Source organism: Lynx canadensis, chromosome A1 (genome assembly GCF_007474595.2).
Source record: "Lynx canadensis isolate LIC74 chromosome A1, mLynCan4.pri.v2, whole genome shotgun sequence".
Taxonomy (NCBI): Eukaryota; Metazoa; Chordata; class Mammalia; order Carnivora; family Felidae; genus Lynx; species Lynx canadensis.
The window spans coordinates 46,643,372-46,651,965 of record NC_044303.2 but is presented as its reverse complement, the minus strand read 5'-3'; positions in this window follow the sequence as shown (position 1 = coordinate 46,651,965).

The window sequence follows — 8,594 nt, the reverse complement described above, 5'->3', positions numbered from 1 at the left end:
AAAACCTTTTCTTGGATTTCGGACCTTGAGTATCAAGAAAGCTAACCTCAATCCATCTCTGATGGTAGAGTTAGAAGCACGGAGCATAGGTTGCAGCTAGGCACCATGAATGCGTCTATATGAAATATCTAGACCAAGAAACTGGAAGAAGACATCCTGGAAAATGTGTCTTCAGAGATCACAGAATAGCATAAGGAGATGTTTGAACTCTGGTTGCACTCATCACTAAGACTAACTAGAGCCATGACTTCCTATTAATGTGATGATGTGAACTTATTCAGCACCCTTTCCAGATAAATGGGCTTAAATTTAAAGCTTGTAACTAAGAGTCACGAATAATTAAGGATACCAATCTGCATAGCTATGGCACAATCTTTAGCAATGCTCAGTCATCCAGAGGGATAGCAGATTGCTACATTAGTCCTGGTTAGGGATTCACTAGGCAGCTGTGTTAGGAAGACGGGGACACAAATAAGTTGAGCATGTGAAAGGTAGCTGGTCAAATAAGTGAGATCAAAAGGGAGGGTATCGTAGTGGAGAAGAAAGCAGGACCTGGGATAGACTATAATTTAGCCTCTCAAGCCTCAGTTTCTTCATATTTGTTGTGGGATAATAATTGCCTATCTTTCTTGTATGTTAGGAGGATTAAATGAGATGATCTATATAAGGCCTTATATAAAGATGATCTATACACAGTGCCCATGTATATAATCGCTCCACAAATGTTGTTGTAGTTGAGGTACATAGCCCATGCTATGGGAAACATAGATTCACAGAGAAGGGATATTTGACAGATATTGAAGGACAAAAGCAGACAAATAGGTAAAAGGAGGCAGCAATTCCTTTCTCTTATGCTCCCATGTCCGCTTGTTCATCCCCTAACACCTGTATTGCTATAGAGGTGATACTAGACTCCTACACACACATTCTACAGAAACTAAAGTCATAATCCAAAAAATGAAAATAGTGACAAACTTTAAGTAATACACAAAGTCAATAAAGACCAAAACTTAAAACCAAAGACTATCAAGCATTTAAATTTTAGATTTTTCTTTGTAACCAAAATGCTTCATTATTAAAACATTAATATTCATATAATGGCATCATCGCTGATGAAATCTCTCCTGCCTGTAACAAATGTGATTTCAGCTTGTACTTCTGCAATGAGTGATGAAGAAACTTCCAGATGGAGAGGTGTAATTTGTGAGATTTTCCCTAGTCTATTCACATTGGCTTTAACTTCCATTTTAAATTACAGAGAGAATTCCCAAAATTTCAAATAGCCCCAGGAGATCTGGTGAAATAGCTAATCTCTTTCCATGAGCATGCTAACAAAAGCAATTTCTTACCAAGCTATATGCTACCCAGTGGGACTGATAATGAATCTGCATTATGGTAACCTTTATAAGAAAGGAAGATAAGAAGACCTTTTGGGGAGGTATATTTATTAGGTGGTGAATGTGTCTTTCTGCATGTGGATTCTTCTGTTTAGATCCACTTTTCACTGAACTATGCCAAGACCTTCTGTCTTTCTGCTTTCAACAACATTTCTCAATTTAGAATATTCATCCTATTACATACCACAATGTCAGTAAATACCAAACACCAATGTGCTGTAACAGCTTTCTCAGTGTTGAATTTCTTTCATTCGAAAAGGCACTAGATTTATATGACTGATTATGTACTTCATACTAATTTCCCTCTAGCATTTTTAAAGAGTTCGAACTTGTGTTAGCACAGAGTACTGTGTTGTTTGCTTGTTTGTTTGTTTGTAAATTGGCAAGGGGGGAAAACTTCTATGTCGCCACCCAAATATAAAGAAGCAGCATTTACTGGGAGTCTCCTACAGAGGGCACCTTCACCTTATTGGAAACCCAACTGAAAGAGAAACTCAGTGGTTAGCAGAGAAATAACTAAACCTTAAAGTCGGGAGCACTCGTTTGCTTTTGCTAACCAGTTTTCTTCTCTGGTATCTTTGTTACCTTATCTTTAGTAAAAGAACTGGCACCCTCTGCATAATCATTCATAGATACAGGCCAGTAACACTACCTTATTATTATGTTCAGCTCGCTTGTGGGTGAGCTGGAGACAGCTGTTCATATCACCTAAGAGGCAACAGATCAATGAAAGGAAGGGAAGGACAAGTTTTGAGCTGCCTTTTTGCAACAATGTCCTTTATACAACAGAGGATATTTTTAAAGCATTGTATCAGAAAACAAAGGCTGATAATAAAGTAAAATGTTTACAAAACAAACTTCTGCTGTGTTGTTATGATTAGCAAGTGATTTTAGACTAAAATTACTTAAGTAGAAACAAAAAGTAAGTATTTTTTGGATACCAAAAATACCATGGATTATAGACTATAAATATAAAGAAAACAATTGCTATTTAGAAAATTCTGAAAATAGGTATGTGTGAGTGTGTGTGTGTGTGTGTAAAGCAATTCCTTGAAACTGTTTATGTGTAGCTAAACTATAAAAAATATTTTAGTAATCTTGTTATTAAAATAATAGATTATCAAACTGTAAAAATACATTTTCACAGAAAATATTCTTTTAAAACATGTTCAGAATAAGTGCTGTATACAACTACAGGACTTCAAATGCAGCATTACTTTGACATTAATTTTGAATGTCTTATGTCTCATAATAGGTAATAATAGTAATGTACATAAATTGAGTACACATATACACACACACACACACACACACAACATTTTGCATATTTACCTTTGACGGTTCCTGATAAGGAGAATTCTTTTGGATATTCAAAAGCAATTGGATTTATTAGAGCATTTTGGCCAAGAACCTGATAATAATAATTCATGAATATTAAGACAAAAAGCAACATTGAAGACATGAGTTTATCTCTTTACATTTTTTAGTTACTGGATGTGCCATCTAAAACTTACTATATTTACAATGAAGCTTATCAATTATAGATTGCTAACTCAAATATTCGGTGTTTAGAAGTAATCAAGCTTCCAAATGCTACTCTTGGCAAATGGCATTTGGGAACATTTTTACTTTCCTTTAAGTTTACTTTAAATAGATTACAAATAAATGTAAATGTATTTTAGCTATTAAAATTGGTTTGATCCTAAGTCATTTTTAATGCTTTATTCAGTCAAGGCCTAAAGCTTCCTATTAGGACCAAAATGTTCAGAGTATTGGAAATTTTAATTCTTCTCAACTAATAACTATCATCAATGTGTCAATCAAATCACTTAAATAGAAATGTAACAAAGTACTGCCGGGTAAGCATATGCTAAAATTTATGCACTTGTTGTTATCAGTGTGTTTCAAAATCAGTCAAATTTGTTTCTGTGGGAAAAAGACCCATTTTCTTGTTCAGCTGAGTGGGTTGCCTTGTCCTACAGAATGCCTAGGGTAAGACCCCAATCCACCTGCCCAGGCATTCCCGCCTCATTGTTGACATTTCCTGGTGTTCAGTGGTTTCTCCCACTTTGTTGCATTCCAGAGCTCAAGGCGCTTCTTTGAAGATACAAGGCCATTCAAGTCTTCCCTACTTTGCAGTCTCACTCTAAAGGGAGAGTAAATGAAAAAAGCCACGCAGTTCAGACAATTTAAATGGGGCAGCAGGAGGGCTGTGCTATTGCTCTGTTGGGAATAGCTGTGAGTGATCCCTGAATCACCTCTTGGAAAACAAGTAGAGAGTGGCCTTTCTTGAAATCAGGATGAAAAAGGATAGGAGAAAGAGGCTGGATAGTCCCCGATGGAAAAGCAAACTAAGTCTGGTAAGAGACTACAGGAAAGTAATGTGTTTACACAATCAACTTCTGGTTTCATGCCTGATTTTGCAAAGCACTTCAACAAATGACTTTTACTGGTAGATGCTGCCATTTTCTAATCAAAGGAAACCAGAGATAAGTCACAAAAGTCAAGGAACCTCAGGGGTTTTTGCGCTCTGACTAACTTGTTAACATCATATATCAGTTAAGTATGTCTCAAGATCTCAAAATCTTATCCCTGAAATAACAGTATTTCCCCAACTCTTGTTCAGGATTCTCCATCCTCATTGTGCTACCTTGTAGCATGTGACTGCATACATCTACGCAGCAAGTGAGAACACATCAGTAGCTCTGTTAGAGCATATAGAAATTCATTAAACAGTGATAGAAACAGGCAGAGAACCATGAGGCCAGATCCAAATATGCCAGTCTACTATCTTTTCTGTTCCTTTATATAGGAAGCCATAAAAATGTATTTCCTCTGCTTACCTCAAAAAGGTTTCCTTCAAGAATAGTTGTGGGGCAGAAAACCTCACTGAGGCCTTGAGTCTAATTCCTGGCTTAAGCCTCAACTAGTTGCGAGTATAAAGGCAAGTTCTCGTATTTTAACAAAATATGTCAGTTTCCTTTTTTGTAAGATCAGAAATGATGTATAAGGACAAATCGAATGGACTGGTAGTGAGAGACTGCCTACAGTCCTACACTGGGAAGGTTTCTCAGACTGCCCCTAAGCTCCCAAGGAGGGATCTGAGAATCATTGGTAATTTCTAGCATGGTCATCAGATGTGAAAATGGCAGGCCAAGACCTGCAGTTCTAGGATTAGATGATCTTCCAGGCTCCCCTAATACAAAATTTCAATGATGTTATGGAAATAAGACTGAACAGAGACAATGTAGATGAAATCTAATCAGGATGAATACCTTTGTCTTCTTTACATCTTCAGCAACCAGCATACCATCAGTACACAAAAGTAAGTGTGCTTTGTGTTAACAGAGAAGATTATGTACATTAAGGTGATGGTAGAATTAAAGTAAAATTTGTAGAGTATACAAATGAGGGCATACACCTCTGCTTACTCACATTTGAGAGAATTTCACATGCAAACCTGCATTCCCTCATCGTCTGTAGCAGCCCGTCAGAGTCCACTATCATTTATATTCCATTCTTGGTGAAGACTCCCAGTGGCTCCTCAGATGATTAAGAAAAGATTTTTTTTTCTGTTTAGGTCCCAGATACAAGCCTTAGTTACAGATCTAAGATTCTCCTTTCTGGCTATTTGATCTAGCATCTCTGGATCTTTGCCTAAAGAATTTTTCCTAAATTAATTGTATATTAGAACAGACATAAGCATATCTAAAATTTTGTTAGTCTTCAATATCCTGTTATGTGTCACATGATAATATGATTTAAGGAATGAGCAGTCTACACAATTTGGGGATACAGGAAATGTGTGGATAATATAGAAGTAGTTTTAATTACCCAGCTGACCTTTACCTAACACCCAACAGGTGCTAAGCGTTATCCTAGCTATCCAAAAGGAATCGAAATGACTTGAGGCCACCTGAAGAGAAACATATCAACAAGTGTGAAAGCATAAGATAATTGCCTTATCCATCAAAGTACATGCAAGTTACAATACACAAGGATAAATCTGCAAAGATTCCTGGATATGCTGAACCTTGAGCCAATCAGTAAATTATAAATTCTGACTTACATGGGAAACGGTCTGTCTCTTCAGTTCCTTCTCTAAATGCTGGACATGTGAATGAACTGAACTCTGGTTGAAAAACTGAAACAACTTTACAGTCTGTGGGGAAAGCACGTGCCCGAGGACGGCAGAGAAGCAATCTATACCCCAATGCCAGGACACCACTCCGAGCCTGTGCTTTGATTATGTTAAACAAGAATAAAGAGACCTGTGAAGAATTCTTAGGAAGTGATTTCTTATATAACATCCTGCCAGTATCCCTAGTCCTCTCCTGAAAACCAGCGGGGTGAAGGGTGGATCTGGGCACATCTTTTCAAGGAAAAAATTAACAACAACTTAGAACCTGGCATAGACATTACTAGTGGAGGGTTGTATTACTATTTGCACTGGTAATCCTTAAAACAGTTCATTTCTAAGTTTAAAAATGGGCCAAGTGCATTCTCAGAGGAATCGTGTTCATCCTTTTCCATTCCATTATTAAAAAATGCACCTTTGTTTCAGGATTTAACCTTTGCTAAAGCATAGGGCTGAGACAATCACAACAAAAAACCTCCCCCTTAAAACTAGTACTTCAGAGCCCTGTTAAATCAAAAGAAAAATTCTTTCTCTCCTCCCCAGTCCCACAGCCCCTTAGGATTTTAAATGGTAATGACCAGTTCATTTGAGAAAATGGCATTTTAGTGCTCCCCTTCACAAGCTCTTAAGGCATATGAGGTGTCTCTTTCCCGGTGATGTGCACCTCCTTTTGTTTTCTGGCATTACTGGAACTGACCTGGCATGGATCACTGGGTGAGCAGGCAATCTTAAACACTTCTCATATAAATTACTGGTTCCTTTCCAAGTGCAATTGCTCACAGGGTAATACACCATTTTACAACTCTGATAGCAATGTCTCTTCGTTCTACTGGGTTCCACACCCCCCCAGGAAATGAACAGACAACAAAGACTGATGGAGATGTGAACCTTAGAAATGTACAATCTGGTTCAACCTTGAGTATGTGCATAGTGGGCGTTTTGGGATCCTTCAATTCTTCTATTTCCTTCTTTTACACCTCTCAAATCTTTTCCTGCTTTCAAAGCCATCTACAAGAACAAAAATATCAAAATGACACACTCCACACATGTGGGCACTACACAAAGCAAAGCAGCAATAAATATGGACATCTACGAAAATATATTTTAAAAAATTTTCCAGAAAAGAAAATAATGCTCACATTTTATGATCCCATTAGGTAGAAACGACACATCTTGCTTCCATGCAAATGAGGCTTACCGTTAATTGAGCACTCCAAGAATCACTGGATGCTAATGATGGCCACATTTTCCAAGCCAGCGTCTTTTTTCCCATGAACTCTAATGACAAGGTGTGTTTTTACTGACAGTTGACTCGGATCAGAGCTTGCAGTATTGTATTTCAGGTTGTGGCTCTGTAAAGCCCTGTAACTTTCTTTGAAGTTAAACAGTGTCAATCTGTTTCCATGTCTGAATAACTCTTAGAAGAGCCTGCCTGACCCAAGTCAACTCATTGAAACATACTATTTCCCCATAATTGATGTTCCAAATGAATGTCCTTTCATAATAAAATGTGCTGGAAAACAAAACAGCTTTGCATCCGGCACAAGTTGCATCATAATTAAATTTTATTTTATCCCATCGAGGCATGCTAAATGTTGAGCAAAATATAATTTTAAGTAATTTGTTTGTATTCTTATCTGTAGGAGCTGGAAATTAACAGCGTTGCTAGTTTGCGTTTACTGTTAAGCCTGGAGAGCAGAGAGATTGCTTTGCAAACATTACAGTTATTATGTCTGCAGTTGGTACTCTTTGTATAAATTATTGATCAGCCAGCTTATTTTTCTTTCTGCTTAATGGATATTATAGCATAGCCGTTTACAACGCTATAGTTAAGGTTGTGTCAGCACTTCCATTATAATAAACCCTCTGTTACAGGGGGTTTATAACTTGTTGTAAAAATTTGCTCTGGGCTGAAACTTGACATACAAGATCTCCGGCTGGAAGGTGGCAATTGTTATTCTTTCAACTTTAAAAAAACTCTTTGTTCTGAAGGGCAATAAATAAATAAACAGTTTATTCTTTTCTAACAATCCTTGAAATTTCGGACTTCAAATAGAACAGTTTTTACAGGCTATTTGTTAGACAATGACCTCTTCTTTTACTTAATAGAGCAAAGAAGAAAAAAGGATGAAGATTATAAATTAAAACAAAACAAAAAAGCAATCCACATAAACTTTTAAAATCAAGTTTAATACATTTCTCCTAACATCACAAAATTACGTGACAATTTATGTTTTCATATTGAACATGCATTTATACTACATAAGACTTCTTCCCCACCCCCATTCCCAGCTATGTCTCCCTTAAGCAATTCATAGGTCCTGATACTGATCTTCTTTAGAGGAAAATGAGTTGGGTTATTTAAAGAAAAAGAAGTATGACAATGAGAAAATGCCTCGTATTAAAAGGTACAGTTGAATGTAGAATATTTACCAGAGAACTAAGGATTTAAATGTCTGCCTGACTTTTTGACCTTACTTCAATCCAGTCTGCTCTTCCTCTCACAATGGCCTGATTTAAGAGATGAAGGGAATTAATCTCAATTTATATTATTCTTGTTGCTGCTTCCTTTTACAATCCAACTCTAAAATGATCTCACTGTGTTTATTTTTCTATCGGATATTTGGCTGTGCAATTCAATACCAACCCAGAGATGGAATTAGGACACTTACACTGGAAGTAAGGAGTGATGGACAAGTATAACTAAATTATCAGGGAGAGTTGACTGGCTGTCATGGAAATGATGTAGTTTGGAGTCAGGAAAACAATCCTAAGATGGCTTTTTTTTTTCCTTGTCTTTGTAACTCTTCTTCTCTTTGCCATTACCTTCTCTCTCCCCTGGCATGGGTTTAGAGATTTCTTAAAATATGCCCTATAACCAGCAAAGTATTTTTGGCTACATGTCACCTTCATTCTGAACCAGGAGAAAAGGAGGTGAGGACAGAAGTTTAGGGAGAGAGGTACAGTGGTGCAAATCCTGCCAGTTGGCTCTGAGATCTATGCAAACAGGAATATGAATAGATCATTACTATATGCATTCAGTAAGAATATGTACAGTC